General features: G+C 36.6%; 1 protein-coding gene across 2 annotated transcripts in view; it reads right to left on the bottom strand.

Annotated features, from left to right (window-relative positions):
- The window catches only part of PDE3B (phosphodiesterase 3B), a gene marked incomplete at its 5' end in the record, with an annotated part of 177321 nt that overhangs the window by 114392 nt on the left and 37804 nt on the right, over positions 1-25125 (bottom strand). The window lies entirely within an intron of this gene.

Here is a 25125-nt window from a genome sequence, read left to right as displayed (position 1 = left end):
TAAAGTAGGACAATCATCTAGGCTCACCTACTAGCTGACCCCACACCCTAGCCTGAAGAGTATGTAATTAAAAGTAATGCCTTAACAAAAATTATTATACTTCTATTTGAAAATATATACTACTAAGGTTCTATCTGAAAATTCACAAAGATCTCAGAACTCATGCCTCATAATATACCAGATGTATTGGTCAATTTCCAACTTTGACGGATTAAGAGAAATAAACAGGAGTAATGGGAAATAACACAGAGAAAACAGAGGACAAGAGACAGACACAGGTAAAATAAGAAACTGAAAAAATACACAACTGCAGTTTTATTGTCTCTTTTTTTAGACTATCCTAAAAGATAATTTTATAAGATAAAACATTCACTCCTAATCTTTCAACATTCTATAGAATCCTCACAAAGTCCTTGTTATAACTTTTTGTTGACAAATATTAGTGAAACCTAATGAGTAAAAATTAAGGTGTTCAAGCATGTTGGAAGAATTTGAATGCCACTTTCTCATATTGTCATTTTGTAAAGCAATATTTTGATACATACTACTCTCTCCAAATAAGTATATCAATATGCCAAAATGAGTTTTCCATAATGTGCATTTTTAAAATATCAAGAATATGTGTGTCTAAACAATGGGAATTAAAATAACAATTTCAGGGCTTCCTTGGTGGCTCAGTGGTTGAGAGCCCACCTGCCGATGCAGGGGACATGGGTTCGTGCCCCGGTCTGGGAAGATCCCACGTGCCACGGAGCGGCTAGGCCCGTGAGCCATGGCTGCTGAGCCTGCGCATCCAGAGCCTGTGCTCCGCAACGGGAGAGGCCACAACAGTGAGAGGCCCATGTACCGCAAAACAAAACAAAACAAAACAAAAAACAACTTCATTAGGTCTTTATGAAACTGCACAAAACAGAAATCATGTTATCAATCAGTATTTTATGCAAGGCAAAACAAAACACCTAGAATGCTAACATGATATATTTTAAATTGTTCTCTTAGATTTGGCAAACACAGATGATCCCTCCTAGTAAGTTTTCTTGAACAGCTGTATTTTTTAAGATCATTATTTTCCTCTCAAAGTTATCTAACCATGAAAAAATGATACTAAAAAAGGCCTCAAATTATATATAGTTCCTCAGAGGATATTTAATATGACCTATTCTTCTTATCAGATGACATAATCTTCTTATGACCTTATCTTCTTATCTGGAGCCATGGTTCTCAACCTAGTTTCCCCAATAAAACAGTTGCTAAAACCCCATCCTCTGACATGCTGATCGAGCATTAACAATTCTTTCTAACAGCTGAAACGTTCAGGACAGTTTCATACCAGTATGTAATCTAGACATAAGAAAAAAAAATCACTCTTAATTTTGTAAGTTTTTTTATTATTTTTATCTCATCATCTTCTACTTGCCCCTCTGCTTGCCCAGCTTCCGACATCACTGTCTCCTTTGCCTCAACTTGAACATGTCAGACACACTACTGTCTCAGGACTAATGCCCTTGCTCTTCTCTCTGCCTGGAAAGGTTCTTCTCCAAGGTATTTGCATGTCTCCCTCCCATACCTCCTTTAGGTCTTTCTTTGCTCAGATGTCAACTTCCTAGGAAGGTCTTCCTCAAAAACCCAGTTTAAAATTACAACTTCCTCTCCCATCCCCAGAACTGCCTTTTACCCTTCCTTGCTTAATTTTGGCCACAGCACTTACTTATCACAGCTGACCATTAGTTTTTCCATTTATTTTCTGTCTCCTTCTACTAGTATATGAGGCCAATGAGGGCAGTTTCTCTATGGGAACTAAACTACAGCTGGATAGCTAAATAGCACCAAACAGTAATGCATTTCTACAGAGAAAAAAAAGTCATAATATTTTTAAAATAGTACATTATCCAGAAAATAATTACAACAACATGCTCTGACTTAGTTATATACCAAAAGTCCTTAAATAAAGTATATAATCACTATTTAGAAGACTGATGTGAAAGAAGTCACTTTTCCTCTATATTTCAGTTTCCACATCTATAAAATAGACATTTTACAAGGGTGTCGTAAGGATAAAATCAAAGTAAAAGGCTTTAAAACTTAAAAAAATTAAACATGTGAAGTGATAGTGGTGGGGTATAATCAAGAGTTGTTATTTAGAATGTGAACAAAATTCTAAACATAAAACACAGGGAACTGAGACAAGCTGATATAACATGATTACCTGTTACTACATATAAATTAAAAATTAGACATCCACAATTAGAATATGGACACCACTGCATACTTGAGATACAAAAATATCTATTCTACATTGAGGAAAAAAAGACAAAGTTACTTAATTTTTCTGGCTTTTTCATGTTTAATCATTCATGTTTAATAAAAAATTCTTGAGCTACTTAACCTCTCTATGGTTCAGTTTTCTCATGACTAAAATGGAAATAACAGAAAATGTTAGATGTTAAATGATAATGATAGAGTGACAGAGGTCACATCTGATCCCAAATCTGGCTCTAAAGTTTTTGCTCCTTCCATTACACTTTTAGGGCATATTACCCAAACCAGGTAAAAAGTTGAAGGTGTGCCTAGGGAAATCATATCTTTCAGAAGAAGCAGAAGGCTATGTTCAAGTGATAATGCTCAAAGAACAGTATCAGTATGTATGTTATCAATATTACCATGACTTCACAGAACCTGCTAAAACAATAACTAAAAATAAGATTGAAAAATAACCTGAAACATCAAAGAACATCTAGAGTAATACTGTCTCCAACCACGTCTCTCAATCTAAAATATTAAAACCATTTATGCCCTTTATCTCTTATACAATTGTAGGTTTAAAAAATTCATAAAAGAATGAAAAAGTAGATGCAGTAACAAAGAGAATGTAGTGGATAACTGCCCATTCTTGGCCACCCAACGTCTGAACTCCTTTTCTACATTTGAGAAATTCTCTACCTGATGAATGTTGATGGTCTGCAGAGCTCACTTCCCACTACACCTCCTGAAAACGCCAGACATTCATTTCCCAATCATTCCTGGAGTTATGGCACTAGCATATATCCTTAGATCAACTACTCAGAAACACCCATCAGGGCTTTAAATTGAAGGATAATGATGCAATAGAGGGAGAATCCATTCTGGAGACAGGTGGAAACTGATGACAGCAACATCAAGGTTCTGAGGTAGCAGTGTCAGAGGTAACAGGTGGCATTTGTGGGCTAGCATAATCAAGGTGCAAGTAAGTATTCATTGTTGGTGGCAGCCATGCATATATTCACCAGATGAATGTTGTGCTGTGATTTTTGGATGTGGTTTTATCTGCTGCCTTAACTTCTCTTATTTTTGTCCTTTTTTTGAGACTAGTTTTCCAGCTTTCCCAGTGATTCTTTGAGATTCTCAATATTCTTTAAAAAAATTTTTTCAGTTCTTAAAACAGCCAAAGTTGATTTCTATTATTTGTAACTAAGAACTCTAATTTATATACCCTTAATTCACAATTTATTCATTCTAGTCATGCATTATGTTTTTGTTACAGTGTTTGAATACTCCATTAAATGCAAAACAAAATTTAGGATTATGATTTTTATACTCAAATTTGTTTCATAGTACTTGTATAATAGAGATTAATTATATTTTGTATAATGAGTATAGTCCTGAAAGTTAGATAATCAATCTCTGAATATCCATCATACTTATCGCACAGTAGTTAGGTCTTACGTATGTTTCAGTAAAATTTTTTGCTTGCAAATTAAAATATAAAAAATTATAAAATCTTGGTATTTTATTATGTAGTAGTTAATTTCTGCAACCAAGATGGAATAAAATAGATAAGTAGGCAGAGGTGGCAGTGAGAAATATGATTTATTTTTACTAAAGCAAATCCATCATTATATAAATTTGAGAAACTACGACTAGCCAAGTTCCACCCAGACTAGAACTTTATTGCTTTTGGTCAGAGGTCACTGGGGAAATAAGCACAATGTGATCTTTGAAATGTTATAAACTACAAAAAAGTAATAAACATAAAAGTCAGTATATTCAAATTAATTTCAAAGAGAGTCATCAAATTAACACATGACTATCATTTTATTTAAAATTCCTAAAACAACTGAGCTATAACTCTGATCAATAAAAGGACTGAGATGCTTTCTTATTTATCCACAACAGTCAATAATGCATTTGCTGTTGGCATTCTAAGGTAAATGCTAAAGAAAATGTCTCCAAGAAACATCTGATCATGCCCTTATCTGAAACTATGTTGGAAGTAATAGGGAAGGTTGTCTAACTCAGGGGCTCCTACAGAAGATAAATGAACTGGGTGGAGATAAAGATGAGATTGTTCAGGAGTATCTTCAATGTGGCAGTGAGCATGGTCTGGAACTACACTGCTATAAAAGTGTCTGGGCTTTGGAAAAATATCAGTGACAATGTATATTTGAGAGACCTACTTTAATTACTTTTAATTATTCTATAGCACTCTGATAGATGAGGCAGTTATGCAACTCAGTATTTATAAATGAAAAGATCTGCAGGCATATATAGAAGTAGTGTATTATTTTGATGTTTATGATAGCTACATGAATAAAAATTTAAGTATCATAGAAATTCTGCTATTACATAAAGTAATTTTCTGCTTAACAAGGTCAAATAACAACTCCATGAAGCAAGAGTACAGACTGGGTTTGAGTGTCAAATAGCTCTAGATTTTAATTCTGGTTCTATCTGTTTGATGAAGATCAAGATAACCTGTGCAACATCAGTTTCCTCATCTGTAAAAGGGAAATGATTAATACTTATGTTGCAAGAGTTCCGTGAGAATTAAATGAGATAATATAAGTAAAAGCCCTATCACTGAGTTACCAAGAATATAATAGGTATTCAAAAAAATGTTACTTCCTCTTTCTTTCCTCTGATCCTCCCAGCTCGTCTCCATTGCCTCTGGCATTCTTTATAATGTTAACATGAAAAGAATTGACTAAATCTAGGTTCTTACAGTTGTTATTCACAATTGTAGCAGTAAAAATATTTTCATTAAGTTTTTTTTTTAATATTTATTTTCTTTATTTTTTTGGCTGCGTCGGGTCTTTGTTGCAGCGCGTGAGCTTCTCTCCAGTTGCTCGGTGCGCAGGATTCTCTCTAGTTGTGGCAAGCGGGTTTTCTCTCTGTAGTTTGTGGCACGCGGACACTCTCACTGAGGCTTGCGAGCTCAGAAATTGTCACGTGCGGGCTTAGTTGCCTCGCAGCATGGGATCTTAGTTCCCCGACCATGGATCGAACCCGCATCCTCTGCACCGGAAGGCAGATTCTTTACCACTGGACCACGAGGAAAGTCCTCCTTATTAAGTTTTAAATGTGACTTTCATAAAAGCATAAAAACATATTTAAATTATAAGAAACAACTTCATAACTTTTATCAGCCACATTTGGTTTGGCCAATAATGTGAAATGAACAAACTTACTTAAATTCATAATTAAAAAAATTTAAATTCAAATCCTAAAATAACTTCAAAACTTAAATTCCTAAAAACTCTTTTGTCACTTAAGCATATGACTAATTACCTTATAAAACCTACTCATATATTATAAACTATAGTCAGCATGTTGATAAGACCTTTCTGTGTTAGATAGATGAAAGGAACTTGAAGAACTATCACATAAACAGTTCGAACATTCCTTTTCAATGATGCCTATGGGTATGCTCTTTATCACTGTCAAAATGGAATGTCATGAATCCAAAAGGGTATATTTAAGAAGTGTGCACTTGATAATGGCTACTCTGACATTCTGGAAATTGTAAGCCTTGTACGGTTAATTAAATTACTCATGGAATAAATAGTACATATTGATATAAGCACAAATAAATTTAAAGTTCATAGCTAATAGCTAATGAAAAATATTTTCATCAAGTTTTTTTTTAATATTTATTTTCTTTTGACCTAAGAGAGGTACATCAAAAAAGATACTGGGAAAAAAATGCGATTTAGGAAACAGGTCTATCTGATTAGTAAATTTTATCCCAGACATTAGTTAATTAAATGTCTCATTTAACTCTGAAAACTGATTATTGTAAGAATAATGGAATTACCAACAACCCAGTCCAAAATATATATTCATATGATAGATATAAAAGGAGAGGAGAATTCTTGACTTTACCAAAACGTTTAACCAAAGGCATATTTGTTTAACACAACTTGAAGATGAGACACTTGCTTTGTTAATGTAGAGACAGATTAGTGTAGTGCCTAAGAGCAGAAGCTCTCCAACAATACTGATGGCCACTTACTAACTGCATAATCTTGAGGAAGTTAGTTCAAACTCTCTGTACCTCATATCCCTGGATCCTCTGTCAAGAATAAAAATAGCACCTGTTTCCCAGGGTTGTTTTGAAATATTAACTCAATAAATACACGTAAATCTCTTCAAAAGGTCCCATGTACATAGTAAATGTCAATATACATTAGCATCATATTACAATTACTACTACTATTGTTGACACTTGAAAGTATCTATGATGGTTATACAATGCAATAAAATCATCAAGCAAAGCAAACAACTGAAAAAGCTTAATTTACTAGCGAGTTATCACTTAAACAGAAAGCATTTACCAAGGACTCTAATGGAATGGAGGAAGAAAAAGCACCTTGGTAAACAGAAGGTTTGGGGAGGAAGCTAGGATTTACCACCTTGAAAAAAGGCATTATAAACAAATCCTCCAGTTAACTGATGACAGCTCAACCTCAATATAAGATAAGAGGAGATAACCAAGATGGATGGACCCCAAATTCAGGAAATTCTGGGGACTGCTTAAGCCCTCCCTTGGTTTCATTTCCTTCCTTCAGTAATCTCCCAATCCTCTGTTCCCCTTACCAGCAAAACTTCTCAAAAGAGTTCTACTTGGCTCTTTCTACTTCTCAACCTTCATTCCTTCTTCTATTAAAATCTGATTTCTGTCCCAACCGTCCCACTGAAATAACTCCTGAAGGCCATAAAACAACCTTCAACTTGCCAAATCCAATGGTTAATTCACAAACCTCATCTTGGTCAACCTCTCAGGGACATTCAACACAGCTGTATCCGTAGAACATTTCCTGTCTTTGTTTCAGTGATGTATCTCTTCTGGTATTCCTCCTAATTTCCTGGGTCCTTCTATCCTGCTTTATAAATGGAAAAGGCTTAAATCTGGGTCCCCTTTTCTGCTATGGCTACACATTGTCTCTTGATAATCTCCTATGGTTTTAAAAACCATCTATATGCTACTGACTCCTAAATTTACATTTCAGACTGAACTTTCCCCTGAGCTCTAGACTTATATATTCATTCATTCAACAAATCATTAATGAATACACACATTATGCACCAGGCATTATTCTAGGTTACTGGGATACAGAGATAAATAAGACAAAGTCTTTGAATTTTAGATAGGGAGAAAGATAATAAACAAATGTTGAGGGGGGTAAGTGGAATGAAGAAAAAGAAAATGTGTTACGGAAATACAGAATGATAGGCAGGCATGGAGAGATGGTAAGAAAAAAACCTCTCTTACACAGTCACACCTGAACAGAAGTTGATATGAAGTGAGAGAATAAGCTCTGTGGAAATATGTAGGAAGAGCAAGTTCAACAGAAGAAACAGCAAATGTAAATACCCTCAACTCAGGAATGATGTTGACACCCTGAAGGAACAGCAAAGAGTCCTGGACAGTGTAGCTGAAACAGAGTGAAACGCATTTGAATATGAAGTCAGAAAAGTAGAAAGAGATCAGATCTAATTGAGCATTATAGCCATGGTAAAGTTTTTAGACTTTATAGGAAAAAAGCTGGAGCATTTAATCAAGGAAGCAACATTGTAAGATATTCATTTTTAAAAGATCACTCTGGATGCAGTGTGAAAGACGGATTACATGGGACACGATTAGAAGGTGGGAGGCCAGAGAAGAGGTTACTGTAAGAGTCTACGTAAGTAGAAATGGTGACTTGCACCAAAGAGATCGTACCAGTAATCAAAGTAATCAGATTGGGCATATGTTTTAAAGACAGCTGTCAGCAGTTACTCTAAGGGACTGAATATGGGATATAAGACAAAAAGAAGGAATAAAGAACGACTGCCAAACTGGGTGAATGGCAGTGCTGTTTACTAGCATGCAGCAGGCACTGTTACCCACTTGGCTATCAGACACCTCAAAAGTAGCATGGTTAAAACAAAGTTACTTATTTTCATCAAAAACCTTGTTCCTCTTTTAGTCTTCCCCATCTCAGATGCTACCACATAATCCTTTTCTATTTCCTTCTAGCACTTGTCCCTATCTGAATAACTTAGTTTATTTACATATTGTCCACTATAGTGCAGGCTCTATAAGAGTAAAGACTTTGACTGTCTTGTCCACTGCTATATCCCTGGATCCTGTAACATTGCCTGATATACAGTAGGCACTCAAATATCTGTTGAATAGATGAGTAAATGAGTGAAAAAACCCTCCTATTGTCTCCTTTGTCACTTATTCTCTTCGGCTTGGCCAGTTAATATTGGTGCTCCCCAATTTCTAGACTCTCTTCTCACTAGCTCTCACAAGGCATTCTTACCCACCACTTCAATTTCCATCTACTTGCCCATGTTTTGAACATTTTTATCTCCAGTCCAGAGTTCTTTGAGACCTAACCTAATATATGCTTCTCAAGATTTCAACATGAATGACTCAAGGTATTTCAAATTCATCAAGAGCTAACTAGTGAGCTTTACCACCAAACCGGTCCCACTTCTGATGTTCCGTATCCTGATAAACAGCATCAACATGCATCCAGATAGGCAAGCCAGAAATATTTCAGTCGTCCATGATACCTTCTTCTCCCCCAACCCCTGGTAATCAATCTATTGCCAAGTCCTGTTGATTTTATCTTGTAACCATTTTTCAAATCTACTTCCCTTTCTGAAAAGACTTTTGCCATCAGGCTAGTCCATCTTATTTAGCTTGGTTATTGCAACAGCTTCCTAATAATCTCTCCATAGCTACTCTGGTACCTCTATATTCTATTTGTCCATATTTGATCTTTTCAAAAAGAAAGCCCTGACATCTATTACATGAAACTTTTCAATAGCTTCTCATACCTCTTAGGGAGAATGAAAGGCCACCCTCCCAGGCCTGGCCAGTCCAGCCCGTGCATATATTTCTGGCCTAATCTCACATCACTCTTCTTTTTGGTTTCTGTGCTACAACGATATCAGCCTTCTTTTGGCTCCTTAAGCGTGCCATTACTCACCTTCAACAGGACAGGCTCTTCTTAAAGGACCTCACAGAACCCACCGTCACAGCACTTCCGTCAACTTGTAAATATGTGCTTATTATATCGATGTCTATTCCCTTCACAAGATTATAAATGCTGTGACAGCAGAGATTGTGTCTCACTTTCTTCATCACTACATCTCCAGCATCCATCAAAATTTAAGAATTCCTCAGGGGTTTCCCTGGTGGTGCAGTGGTTAAGAATCCGCCTGTCAATGCAGGGAACATGGGTTCGAGCCCTCGTCCGGGAAGATCCCACATGCCACGGAGCAACTAAGCCCATGCGCCACAACTACTGAGCCTGCGCTCTAGAGCCTGCGAGCCACAACCACTGAAGCCCGTGCGCCCTACAGCCTGTGTGCCTCAACTACTGAGCCCACACGCTGGAACTACTTCAAGGCTACGTGCTCTAGGGCCCATGTGCCATGACTACTGAGTCACATGCTGCAACTACTGAAGCCCATGCCTCTAGAGCCCGTGCTCCGCAACAAGAGAAGCCGCTGCATGGGGCTTCCCTGGTAGCACAGTGGTTGAGAGTCCACCTGCTGATGCAGGGGACACGGGTTCGTGCCCTGGTCTGGGAAGATCCCACATGCCGCGGAGCGGCTGGGCCCATGAGCCATGGCCGCTGAGCCTGCGCGTCTGGAGCCTGTGCTCCGCAGTGGGAGAGGCCACAACAGTGAGAGGCCCGCATACCGCAAAAAAAAAAAAAAAAAAAAGAGAGAAGCCGCTGCAACGAGAAGCCCACGCACAGCAACGAAGAGTAGCCCCGGCTCACCGCAACCAGAGAAAGCCCACGCAGCAACGAAAACCCAATGCAGCCAAATAAATAAATAAATAAATGAAATGGAAACAAAGGAAAAAAAGAATTCCTCAGATGCTTGGTAAATGCATTTCTGCATCTGAGAAGTTCTCTGATGGCAGTATAGTACACTGGCTAAACTGGAGTCAAAGAGATTTGGTGTTAAGTCCCGAATGCATCTGCTATATAACTTTAGGAAAGTTACTTAACCTCTTAAAGCCTGAAATACCTCGTTGGATTTTGTGAGAATCAAATGAGATAATGCACATAGTATGCTTAGCACAGTTTCTGACACAGAGAAGAAGTTCAATATATGTTAGCTATTATTAGCTATTTTTCATTCATTCAAATAGCCATTTAGGTTGGCTAGTTTAAGTACCTTATTTTTACCCTTTTTCTAACTATACCTTCAACTCAAGTAAATATAAATATATTTTCATAAATAATTTTTAACATTTAATATCCAATACCTGCATCCTAAAAAAAAGCATAGCATAATAAACATATAGTAAATACATAATATTAGTTATCTCCTCTGTGTAAAAAAGTTACACCCAAAATGAGCATCTTAAAACAAACACTTTTTATCTCAGAGCTGTGGGTAAATAATCTGAAAGTGGCCCAGCTGAGTGCGTCTGGCTCCAGTTCTCATGAGGCTCGAGTCAAGCTGTCAGCCGGGGCCGCAGCCATCTCAAGCCTCAACAGGGCTGAAGGATCTGCTCCTAAGCTCACTCACACAGTCGTTGGCAGACTTTAGGTCTTCAAAAATTTTTACTGAGGTCTGACGTTATAAACAGTAGATGAAAATGTCTCCCATCATTTATAAAATTGCTATGAAATGATGCCATCCATTACGCTATTCAACACCCTCTATAAAATTCAATAAATTTCTCTCTGTGTTTCATCTTACAGAAAAGTTTCTCTCTTGACCAAAAGGCATATGTCTTTTTACTATACGAAGGTGTTATTTTTTTATTGGATTTCTCTTTTTACTCTGACAGTTGGTACAGATAGATTTTTTGCCAGACTAATCTCCACCTAGACTTTTCTAGATTTTTCTCCCCCTCCTGCCCTTATTCTGCCGCCTTTTTTTTTTAAGGAATTTTATTTCTTTATTTAATTTGGTTGCACCAGGTCTTAGTTGCAGCTCTCTGGTTCCTTAGTTGTGGCATGCAAACTGTTAGTTGTGGCATGCATGTAGGATTTAGTTCCCTGACCAGGGATCAAACCCAGGCCCATTGCATTGGGAGCGTGGAGTCTTAACCACCACGCCACCAGGGAAGTCCCCTGCCTTCTTTTATTACATGGCTCTTTCCCTTCATCATTATTTTAATAATCCTATTATTAATATTGATATATCACTTCTGAACATTCACATACAGTATTTGGTATTAGGAAGAGTATAAATAATCGATCAACTATTAACTAATTAGTAAGTTGACAATATCAAAATTTGTGTAACCACCAAAAACATATTTAAATAAATGTAAAATAATATTCTATTTTAAATTTGTGTTTACTTTACCATATGTGAGTGAAAATACTATCTGGTCATCCCTTCTCAACACCATAGAGCTAAAAAGAAGTCAAAACTGCTGAAACTCTGTAAGTGTGCTGTCCCATACAATAGCCACTAGCCATATGTAACAATTTAATCAAAATTAAATAAAACTTAAAGTTCCATTTCTCAACCACACTAGGCATATTTCAAGGGCTCAATAATAAACATGAATTTCAAAGCTATATAAATCTTTGCCTTTATATCCACAAATATAACTTAGATCCACAAATAGAGAAGCAAGCTTAAAATAGGGCCAAAGGAAGAATGTTATCATGTTCACTTTGCAACCTGCCAAGACCAATACAAATAGCAACACACACACACACACACACACACACACACACACACACACACACACTCACACACACACACACACTCTCTCTTAGACATTTATAGTCTCTCTGAATCTAACCATCCCCTCCCCTGGACTAGAACATGTCAAAGTAATGAAAAATGATCACAGGTTAGATTAACTAGGATGCTGAGAAAGTAGGCTTCCCCTTTAATCAAAACAAAACAACCTGCTACAGTCATTTAAAACAAGTTGCATACATACAACCACTACCACCATCCAGTACTAGCCAGGTTGTGGTAAAACTGGTGTTCTCCCACAACTCTTGAAATGCAAAACAGCAGTGGAAACACCCTGAAATCCAACTAAATTATAGTACTTGAGATTGTTCCCATCACATATGCTATTTCCTCTGCCTGTAGTGTTTTTCTTTACCATCTTTACCTAATAAAATCCTGCTATACAAGAGTTCAGAACTTAAAACACTTACAGTCCGCACAAGATATCTGATATACAATGCTTTGAGTAACAGATATTTGTATAAATATTTTAACTCTCTCTGAGAATGTAATTGGCCTAAAGCAAAGACTATTTCTTGTATTTTTTGTATTTATCATGGTGTCCTACATATAACTGGTAATCAAATTTTTTAAAATAAATACTAAATGAAATAAGTCTATGTGCCTGACAGTAAAGGATCTCAATATCATTCTTTCGTGCAACTTTATGACACATATTAAAGGAATCATGGGATAATCTCTAGTATAATCAAGCAGTTCACTAAGACATTATATTATATTAAGGCATTATTTAAATATGACATTAGTAGGAGGACTTGTATTTAATACTCCTATGCAACCACTTGCAAAGAAAATTACTTAAGTCAATCCACAGGATTATGATCTACTTTTAAACACATCTCTTGCACACCCACATAAACCACTTTTCCTATCTTGGGTAAAATTTAAATACTAACACACACAAAGAAAAGAAAACAGAAGTACAAATGGTAGGAGTTTACACACTATTCTCTGGATACAGCTATCCTTAGACTTGGAAGAATGACTAAATTTTTTCTTGGCTTCTCAGCTTAAATCATTTCTACCACTCTGAGTATTCAGTGTGCAGCATGATTTTAAAGGAAATTCTTTCCTTCCCTAACATGTTCTCAAGTCTAATCAAATTGCAAACTTGCATGTAGCCATATTATGATCCTTGGCCCCTATTCAGAGTAACTATCCCTAATGAGAACACAAAGAGCATTTTTACCAGCTGTGAATGCTGTCACTGATTCATTACCCTTCTGGTCCTCTCACTTGCATTCTGGATCACCCTTTAAGCTTCAGACCAGTTAGGTCCTGCTCATTCTATCTGAGATCCTTAAGAAGCAAAAGCAGTGAAGATCCAACCCACGAAAAACTGCAAATGTAACTTCATCCATTTTGCCCATTATATCTTTAATCAGAGCTTCTAAATGTGACTGACAGTTTCTAATTAAAATTACACTGCAATTTTTCTTTGCACATCTGAATAGAAGTTTACTTTCAATACAGTATTCTCTGTACCATCACTGGAAAGAATCATATGACATGGAAAATAGCTTAAACTCAGGGATATTCCTTTAAAAATTCATCATTTGGGGCTTCCCTGGTGGCGCAGTGGTTGAGAGTCCGCCTGCCGATGCAGGGGACACGGGTTCGTGCTCCGGTCCGGGAAGATCCCACATGCCGTGGAGCGGCTGGGCCTGTGAGCCATGGCCGCTGAGCTTGTGCGTCCGGAGCCTGTGCTCCGCAACGGGAGAGGCCACAACAGTGAGAGGCCCACGTACCACAAAAAAAAAAAAAAAATCATCATTTTTCTTTCTTTACCCAGACATTTATCCTCCATTTAATGGCCTGTTGAACACTAGTTTTTGAATATTCAGCATGGAAGCAATAAAGGCAGTTCTTTGAACAAGAAATATTCTTGGGGAAAATAATATCATTATCATACCCATCGGAAATCTGCATTGCAAGTGACAGCCAACTCAACCCACATTAAGCCAAAAGGGGCATTCATTGGTTTATAAAGCTGGGCAGGAAATTGGCATAGTTCTGAAAGAAAAACTGTAGAAAGAAGGGCCTCAAAAAAATGGAAGTAGGTCTCCTTCAGCTGGTTAGGGTGTGTGTGTATGTGTATGTCACTCCCTAACCACCCTCCCCCCACACCCAACTCTTATCCCTGGTAGTTTCCCCTTGGCTTTATTATTTAAGCAGAACTTCTCCACATGGAATTGGAAGATGGCTGCCTAAAGCTTCATAGTCTAAATCTCACACTCGTAATAGTGTGTAAAGAGAGGTTCTGTTCCTCCAACACATGCATATCGATCTCTGGCTGGACAAGACTCTGATGGATTTTGGTCACATGCCCACTCAGACTTAGACCTACTATTGTATCAACGGGATTAACCTAGATCACCAGGATGAGTAATGTGCCCATCCCTTTGGTGGTTGGGTGGAAGAGTAGGGGGAGAATGGGTGGACAAGACAGATTTCTAAAAGAAGAGGGATTGAGTAGAAGGGAATATTCTGAGAAACCAAAAACAACAGCTATTACAGTCAACCCAAAAAAATCAATCAACTATTCAGCACCACATCTGTGCCAGATGCCACACTAGACCTTTACATATACTACCTCGTGGAAGGCTCACAATAACATCATCAGAGTGGTATTATCATATCCATTCTCTAGATGAGGAAGCTAAGGTTCAGAAAGGTTAAGTAACATGCTAAAAGTAAGTTGCAGAGGATTCAAAAGCAGGACTAACTCCAAGGCATATGTATACTCATTCACCTATTCTACAATGTTGCCCCAAATGTCTTCCAAACCAAAAACTGATGGTGACTACTTTGCAACCTCTCACCAAGATAAATGGCTTAAGGGAGCTTGAACTATAAATGTAGAGTGTTATTTTACTTTTAGAGGGATTCCTCTGGGTCAGGCAAGATTAAAGATATTGTGAAACCATGAATAGGAATAATATAATTAAGGACATATATCCAAATAGTAAGGATATGAAAGTTAGCCAGGAAGGGAAAAAAAGGTATTTTACCACCATTATTTTTATGTACATCTAAGAACAAAAAATGCCCAATATGGGGAGTCTAATAGGAAACCCTATAATAAAGCTATGACAAAAGAATATAGAAAAAAAAAGAAAGTATATAGGAGAAAAAGAGAAACCTATTATACGAAAAGCAACAGCACAGAAACTTGTCTTCCTAACTTTGGCACTAGTGGCGGGGGGGGTGGGGGGAGGCGGGGAACTCCCCTTCAAATCTGAACCGCCATCCAGAACTAACACAGAGTTGTAATCTGAATTCATGCTACTAGTGTGGTCCAAATTCTCAAGCACTAAATTTAATTTAAAATGGTCTCAGGTTGCTAGGGCCCCCATGCTATGGCAGAAGCAAACACAAATCTTTTATGGAAGAACTGACTTCAATCCACTCTGACACTGATTGTCAGGTGCCACTGATCGTAAGGCACACCCAGACTTCAGAGGTTTTAAAATGTCGGCGGCGGGGTGGGGGGGAGTAGTGAATATTAAAATTAATGAGACAAGTATCCTCAGGAAGGAAAAGATTGGAAACCACTGCTCTACAGTGGTAGCATTTACATGGAAATTTACTCCCAAATTCACTTTCTCCAAGTTTGAATTCTCCTCTAGCCATTTCCTTCCAATTCTTCTATCTCACCTCACCACCACTACTAACACACAAACTTTTGCACTTTCTTCAGAGTCCTAACATGTAGCCCACACTAATCTTTCCCAATTCAAGATTCTAAAAACATTTAGTTTGTAACCCAATATTTAACACCTGCTAATCATAGTAGCCACACTGTTCTGTATGAGAAACTCTCCAACAAAGAATTAGCATTTCTGGCAATGAGGTATAGCTAGATTTTGGAATTATTTCTCCCTACTTAATACATAATAAAATACCACTGATCGAAAATCTTTAGTTTTATAAACAGCTCTTAAAAGTCACTATTATTGGGCTTCCCTGGTGGCGCAGTGGTTGATAGTCTGCCTGCCGATGCAGGGGACACGGGTTTGTGTCCCGGTCCGGGAAGATCCCACATGCCGCGGAGCGGCTGGGCCCGTGAGCCATGGCCGCTGAGCCTGCGAATCCGGAGCCTGTGCTCCACAACGGGAGAGGCCACAACAGTGAGAGGCCCGCGTACCGCAAAAAAAAAAAAAAGTCACTGTTATTTAAAAAAATCTTTAATCCATTTTTTAAACATTTTATTTGAGCATAATTGCAAACTTACAGAAGAGTTGCAAAACAAGATTAGTGCATAGAAGTCCTGTCTGTCCTTTACCTGGACTAATCTACTGTTAATATTTTGTCCTGGGGACTTCCCTGGTGGTCCAGTGGTAAAGAATCCACCTTCCAATGCAGGGCATGTGGGTTCAATCCCTGGTCAGGGAACTAAGATCCCACACACCGCGGGGCAACTAAGCCCGTGCGCCACAACTACTAAGCTCACGCCTCAACAAGAGAACACGTGTGCTGCAAACTGCAGAAGCCCACACACTCTGGAGCCTGCACACCACAACTAGAGAGAAGCCTGCGCGCTGCAAGGAAGAGCCCATGTCCAGCAATGAAAGATCTCGCGTGCCTCAACGAAGATCCCACGTGCTGCAACTAAGACCCAACGCAGCCAAAAAATAATAAAAGAAAATTTAAAAATAAAAATAAATATTTAAAATATATTTTGTCCTACTTACCTTATCATATATATGCACCCTTACAAGCATACTCTATTTTTTCCTCTTGAACTTTTTGAGAGAAAATTGCTTATATCATACCCTCTTATCCCTAAATTCTTCAGTGTAAATTTATAAGAATAGGGATATTCTCATACATAACCATACTACAGTAAACTTCAGAAAAATTAATGTTGCTAAATACTCGTATCAAATGTACTGTCCTGTTCCAATTTTGTCAATCGACCCAGTAATGTCCTGTAAGTTTTTATAGGATCCAATCTATAATCGGTATTACATTTAGTTACATCTCTTTACTCTCCTTTAATCTGGAACCTATCTAAAGCCTCTCTTTGCCTTTTATGACACTGACTTTTTATAGAATATAAACCTTTGTGGGGTTTTTTTGTTTTTTGGGGTTTTTTTGCGGTACGCGGGCCTCTCACTGTTGTGGCCTCTCCTGTTGCGGAGCACAGGCTCCAGACGCGCAGGCTCAGCGGCCATGGCTCACGGGCCCAGCCGCTCCGCGGCATGTGGGATCTTCCCGGACCGGGGCACAAACCCGTGTCCCCTGCATCGGCAGGCGGACTCTCAACCACTGCGCCACCAGGGAAGCCCTAAACCTTTGTTTTTAATAGTATGCTCCTCATTTTGGGGGTTTGTCTGATCTTTTCTCATAACTAGATTTAGGTTATTCATTCTTGGTTGAAATACTAACACTGCTTGGAGAATCACATCTGGAAACACACGATATCCATCTACCCCTTACTATTAATTTTGATCATCGATCAAGGTGTTGTCTGATTTATCCTCTGTATAGTTATTGTTTTTTTCCCTTGCAACTAATAAGCAATCTGCAAGGATACTCTTTAAAATCACTGAAATATCCTGTTCCTCATTAAAAGTTTCCCATGGATTTAGCATCCATTGATGATTCTTGCCTGATCCAATCTGCAAAATTTAAATCCATTTTAGTCATTCATTTGAAAACTATATTAACTATATTTAATGACAGAAAAAGTCCATGCTGAGAAGTCTAAAAATGTACTTATCGTTATTTGAATTACATGAACTTTAGCTTGCATATAATAACTAAATATTAAAATAAATATCATTTATTTTAACCACTTTAGATCATTCATGTCCTATATAAGTTTTCTAACAAGCATGCTGAGCTCTGTACTACCATCTTTGAGATTAAATGTAAAATTCAACTTCTGCCATGTATTTATAAAGATGTCACAAGATACCAAAAAAAAAAAAGAAAAAAAGAAAATAAATGGTACTTTTACCATAACCAAAAATATTTCTGTTTATCAATAAAATTTACCTATCTACAGTCAACTGTTTTTGTGCATTAGCTAGAATATAAAAGGGAAATACTGGAACACAGTGAGGGGCATATAAATTGTTGCTACTATTTTGAAAGACAACTTGGCAACTGCTCTAAAACTTTTAAAGGCAATGCCTATGGATAAACTTATACACGATGCAAGTATACAAATTACAAGGAAACTGTTTATCAATAGAAGCCAGGTCAATAAATTACACTGTATTCAAACAATGGACTACCATGCAGCTGTTACAAAGAACAAGATGGGGGATTTACCAGGTGGTCCAGTGGTTAAGAATCCGCCTTCCAATGCAGGGGATGCAGGTTAGATCCCTCGTCAGGGAACTAAGATCCCACATGCTGCGGGGCATCTAAGCCCTTGCACCGCAACTACTGAGCCTGTGCCACAACTAGAGAGCCCATGAGCCACAACTACTGAGCCCACATGCTCTGGAGCCCGCATGCCACAACGAAATATTGCACATGCCTCAATGAAGATCCTGCATGCCGCAACTAAGACCCGAAGCAACCAAAAAAAAAAAAAAAAAAGATGGGTCTATAGATATCAATAATATGTACTAAGTGATGGTACACTTAGTTGCAGAACAGTATTGTAGATCCTATACATGTAAAAAGAGAAAGGAAAGGAAGATACACTATATATGTAAATTTATACACGCAAACATACCCTTACATATGCTTGCATAAACATCTAAAATTCTAGAAGGAAACACAAGAACCTGTTAGTAAAGTTTATCTCTGGGGAATAAGACTGCAGGGGTCAGGAACTTTTACTTTCCATTTTTCTTATTCTAATATTTAAATTGCTAACCATAAGCATGAATTGTTTGTAATTTTTTAAAATTTGTTACAATTTTCTCAATACCAGAGGTGAACTAGCGATCACAACTGAAAGTGAAATAAAAAGAATTATCACCTGCTAGAAAGAGCATAAAACTATATTTTTTCATATTCTAATTCTAATCTCCAACCCAGAAGGAGAAATCATCAATTGTGCACATATACATAGTAGGCACTTAGCTAATGTTTTTCCATTATTATCTTTCTAGTAATTATCAGTGTCATAAAATTTCCAGATGGTTGACTAGAGCAAAGGATACTTGTGGCCTGTGGCCCTGAAACAGAAAGAGAAAAATCACCTATCAACAATGACAGAAGTTAAACTTACAAGGAAAAACTTAAATCAGTCTATCCCTTCATAAAATCCATGATATTCAAGTAAATTATCAAAGTAAGTAAAGCAAAGAGTGACTAATTCACTATTCCAGTGACTGAAAGATTAATTCTCAAAGTGCATTAATCCAAAATAGAAAACTACTAGCAAACTGCATAGTTGGTAATTCTATATAAATATGAGAGGTTCATATCTTGTAATAGCATTCACAAAACATGAACCAAAATTATTAGTATTCATATATGTGTCTATATCAATCCCTATGTATATGCATATCCATATATATGAATATATTTATGTAGTTATACAATAAATACATATATAATAGGAGGAAAGGGTGCTATGTACAAGTTTTCTCCTCCACTGCTTTCAAAACAAATTTTTATACCTTGATATTTCACTAAAAAGAAGCCAGGAATCAGTCAGGCCTGATTTATCTCCAGAGCCTATGAAATTAATGATTATTTCTTTTATTATACTTCCAAATCTGCAATGAAAACCTCTGTGGATATTTTTTTGGTTTCCTAAAAGCCACATTGTTAACACCAACTGCATGTTTTCCATACTTCTCTTTGCTAGTGGCATCAAGGTTCACAGAGTCAGTAAGAAATGATTCCCAGGGCTAAATGTGAAATATAGATCCCTGCCTATCTTTACACACCATCTCCTTTATCACTCTTCCACTCAATCGTTACCCTTTAGCAATACTCACCTTTTAAAGTATTCAAATATGCCAAGCTTATCAGGTCTAAGAAGCAGTTGCACTCCTATTCCCACTAACCAGAAATTCCATCCCCAGGTCTTCATGAGACTGTCTCCTCATCATTCAAGTCTCAGCTCAAATGTCATCTTCTTACAAAGGACTTCTATAACAATGCAATCTAAATTAGTCCTTCCAGGCACACTGTATCCCACCAGCCTGTTTTATTTTTTTCTCAGGACTTATCACACTTTCTGAAGCTATCTTGTTCTTTTATGTGTTGTTTTATCCAATCACTCTTCCCTAGTACCTTCCCCAACAATGATTTCTAAGTTTCATGACAGTAGTTTCATGACAGCAAGAATCTTGACTGTCTTGTTCATTGTGATATCCCCAGCATCTGGTACACAGTAGGTACACGATATGTATTTGCTAGACGATTGAATAAGGAAGAAATCAATATTGTCACTACATGCTGTCAGATGCTGAAGATATAATCTACTACAGCCTGCACCAAAATGCTAAAATATGTGTGTAGGAAAACTGTAATTATGTCTTTACAGCTATTTAAAAATCTATGAAACTGGCCAAAAACTCTAAAAATGAATGAATATTGCTCCTATCTAAATGATCATTACAAAACCTAATACATTGGCAATAAACACAATTTAAAAATTCAACCACATATATGATCTAAAATTTACAATACACTTCTTTTTGTTTATTTGTGTCATTACCAGCATTTTTCTTTTAAATACATTATATTGCTTAGTAACATGTATATTAAAATAGCCATAGTGAGGTATAGAAGTTGTTTTACTTTGGATACGATCATGATGATGATATGCAAACATTTGTTGAGAAGTTACTATGTGCCAGCACCTCAAATACATTAGCTCATCTAATCTTTACATCACCACTAGGAGTTGTGGTACTATTACCATTGCCATTTTACAAATGAGAAAATTGAGAAACAGAGGGCTTAATTTATCCAAGGTCACTTAGTAAATTACAAATTTCAATCTACGTTCTTAACTCAATAACAGATGCTAAGAAAATGTAATACTTTAAAAGATGTCAGTTTATTTAGCCTTTCAGTTTCAGGCACTGTACAATATAGTCTAATTAAAACTACAGTTTAGTTTTCCTTCATTGAACTCAATTTAAAAAAATCATTTACATTAAGTGTGAGCCTAGATCAATATACAAATTCAACTTGCACTGCCATCATCAAAAAACAGGAAAGGAAGAGGAGGGAGGGAGTGGGGGAGGAGAGAGAAAGAGGGAGGGAAGGAGGGAGGGAGATTATTGCTAGCAAGTATAATGCACCCTGTTTCCAGGGCAACTGTCAAAGTCCTAGAGTGCCTGATTCAGCACTTCTTCATCTGTTTACAATCACTCCAACACTCTGAAAACACGGTCATTGCATTCTATTTTGTGCAGCAGCGAATTCAGCATATACAAAACAGTATTTAACCTTTTTTTTTGCTTTAATAGGCTCACATGAAAGATCTGAAATAGCTATTATCCATATATTTTTTAAACAGTATACAGTTTTTCACCTTATTACTATATAAATAATAAAAACATTCCCCGTATTATACAACAGAATGTAATTGTAACATACATCCATAACATCCATGCTATAGCAACATTCAATTAAAGGTTAAAATATTTTATTAGTAAATGAGCCAAGACCATACATATACTTTCTCCACAATAAATACTCCACATTCAACCATAAACACTGTAATTTAACCACTAACATGGATTTGAAGTCACAAAATAAAAACTAGAAGCTACAATTTCATTCCCAAAATTGTCTTTGCCTATTTTATTCTGCACTATGTAAAATAAAGCTACAATTCCCAGTTTGTTTATTTTTGTTTTATTTTGTTTTGGAAGAGGATGCCTATAGTAAAGACTCCACACATACGCACGCGCGCGCACACACACACACACACACGGTTAAAAAGAGCAGTTACAAACCTTCTTGAAATGTAATTTTGATTTTAGAATTTTATTTTATTATAATACAAACTAAACTGTCAGTGTATACATATAATAGTAAAGTAATAAATAAAAACTTATGAAAAGGACACATAATTATATACTATGGTAATTGGACAAGAATATGAGATTGTCCAATCCAGTGTTACTTTTCTTAAAATCAAATTTATTGAAGTCAAATTTACTTACAGCCATTTAAAATGTTCAGTTTAATGATTTTTGACAAATATTGTACAACTGTGTATATATCCCCACAATTAAGATATAAATATTTCCATCACCAACAAAAGTTCCCTCAAACTCCTCTGTATTCAATTCCCCCTACCACTGGCCCTAGGTGGCAGGTCACTGATCTGCTTTGTATAAATTATTTTTCATTTTCTAGAATTGTATATAAACTGAATTATACAGTATTTACTCCTTTGTATATGGCTTCTTCGATTTAGTATAAGGTTTTGCTAATGTTCTGAGATTCACACATGTTGTGTGTATTCATAGTTCATTCCCTTTTATTAATGAGTAGTATTCCATTGTAGGGATATACCACAATTTGTTTACCCACTCACCTGTGATGAACATTTGGGTTGTTTCTAATTTACAACTTTTATGAACAAAAGTGCTACAAACATACGTGAACAAATTTTTCTGTGGATATATGTTTTTATTTCTCTTCATTAAATACTTAGGAGAGAACTCCAAGATCATAGGCTAAATTGCCAAAACATTTTCCAAAGGAATGTACAATTTTACATTCCTAGCAGGAGTGTTCACATTTTTTGCCTAATTTTAATTTGATCATTTGTTTTCTTTTTATTGAGTTGTAAGAGATCTTTAAATATTCTAGATAGAAGTCATTTGTCAGATATATTTATTATAAATAGTTTTCCCATGCTAGTACTTACCTTTGCATTTTCTTACTGATAGCTTTCAAAGAAAAGTTTTTAATTGTAATGAAGTCCAGTTAATTTTTTTTCTTTTATGTTTTTTTTTCAGAATTTTCTTCTAGATGTTTTAAAGTTTTTTTTATTTTTAAATTTTGGTCTATAACCATTGTGTTGTGTATGGTGTGAGTAAGAGTCAGTGTTCATTTTTTCCCCCACAGAGTAGCCAGTTGTTCTAGGACATTTGTTGAAAAGACTGTAACTTTCTCCTTTGATGTGCCTTGGCACCTTTGCTAAAAATCAATGGATCTTATGTGTGTGGGTCTATTTCTGGACACTCGATTCTATTCTATTGATCCATAATGTCTATCTTATTACTACTACATACTGTAATTAAATAAATCTTGAATCAGGTAGTCTGAACTATGTTCTTTTTTTTAATTGCTCTGACTATTTGTCTTTCCATGTAAAAAAAAAATTTTTTTTGGCCGCCACACAGCATGATGGATCTTAGTTCCCCCACCAGGGATCGAACCGTGCCCCCTGCAGTGGAAGCATGGAGTCTTAACCATTGGACCACCAAGGAAGTCCTGTAAATTAGATTCAATCTAATTTTGAATTAGATTGTCAGTAACTTTAAAAAAAAGAAAAAGACTGCTGAAATTTGTATTAGAATTTCACTGAAGTACAGATCAATTTGTAACTCAGTGTTTCTTAATCTCTATCTATACATTAGAATTACCTGGACACATCAAAAGATAACCCAAGCCTACCTAGACCCCCATCCCAAACCAATCAAATCAGTAGGTTCTAATATAGAGCCATGATTCAGAAATTCTTGTTTAATCTTTTGGAGGAAATGTTTCCATTAAAATTAAAGGTATCTGAGACTATAAGGAACTTTTTGTCATAAATATTGCTGGTGTCTAATTAAAAACTGGGATATCCATTTAAAAAATTAATTTCCATTTGTTAGACCTTCAGACCTAATATTTAGATAAGACCCAAGCCTCCTGGTCATGCCAAACTTAAAAAAGAAGAAATTTGGAAAATTTTCTAAAGATATTTGAGGAAGAAAAACCCAGGAGAAAAAAACCTGACAATCTAGAATTCTACATCTTGGTAAACTATCATTCAAAAGTGAGAGTTAAACAAAGAAACTTTCAGACACACAAAAAGAGCTTACACTAACTGAACCTAACTGAAAGATATTTCTGTGTTATAAAGAAAAATATTAAAACAGAAGGAAGGAGTGTGACACACACAAAAAATACAGCTAGCCCCAAATGGAGTAGTTCAAACAAGCATTTAAGGAACAACTAATCCTAATCTTGTAAAAACTGTTTCAGATAACAGAAAAAGATGTAACACTCACCAACTTTTTCATAAGTCTAGTGCTACCCTGATATCAAAACCAGATGAGAACAGATGTTACAAGAAAAGAACATTAAATGCCAAAATGTCTTATGCAAATAGACACAAAATTCTCAATAAAATATTACCAAACTAAACATAGCAAAGTAGAGGAGAAAAACCAATACAAATCTTAGCTGCCTTGATATCAATGAGTGTTGGCAAGTCTCCTAAAATTTAAGCAAATAAAAGATCTTGGCATTGAAGGAAAAGAAAGAAGAAAAGGAAGGAAGGGAGGGAGGGAAAAGAAAAGACAAGACAAAACAATACATCACGGCCTAGCTGGGTTTACCACAGCACTACAAGAATTGCACGTATATTTTTCTTTATACTTTTCCGTATGTTTGAAACACTATATATCATAATTTTTCTTAAGCTCCAAAGGGGTGGTAATTTGCAGATCAAAAAAGATTGAAACCTAAATGCCTACAGTAAGGAAAAAGAATAGGAAGTCAATTTACTCACAGACCCCTCCAAAGATCTAGCACTTGAAGATAGCAATTGCCATAGAATGTTGGGGTAAGATTTCCCACTAAAATCTGGGGAGTTTGATTGAAAACCTACATATTTATACTGATAAGACGCTGCCTCCACTGTGTTCAGTCAAGCAACTACTTCCCTTCAGACTGGCAGACCAGAATTTTGGTCTCTGGAGAAATTCTAGAGACCAGAGATCTAGAGAAATTCTGCATTTGGTATAGCAGGCACCTAGTAGAAAACAGAGGTGAGATAGCAGACTGACAGAGGCCAGAAGTAACAGGGAGTTAAGAACACCAGGAGAGGTCGTGCACGTGAGCTCCATAGGGCCAGGGAGGCACCAGCTGCCACGCAGGAAGGAGGTCAGGCTGCAGCTTGAAGGAGGCCCCGGCCCGCTGCGCCTGTGTCTGGCAGAGCTGGTGTGAGACAAAAGACAATCCTTCCCA

This window comes from Grampus griseus, assembly GCF_964374135.1.
Source record: "Grampus griseus genome assembly, chromosome: 8".
Taxonomy (NCBI): domain Eukaryota; kingdom Metazoa; phylum Chordata; class Mammalia; order Artiodactyla; family Delphinidae; genus Grampus; species Grampus griseus.
The sequence above is the reverse complement of the archived record's forward strand: the minus strand, read 5'-3'. Positions and strand labels throughout refer to the sequence as shown.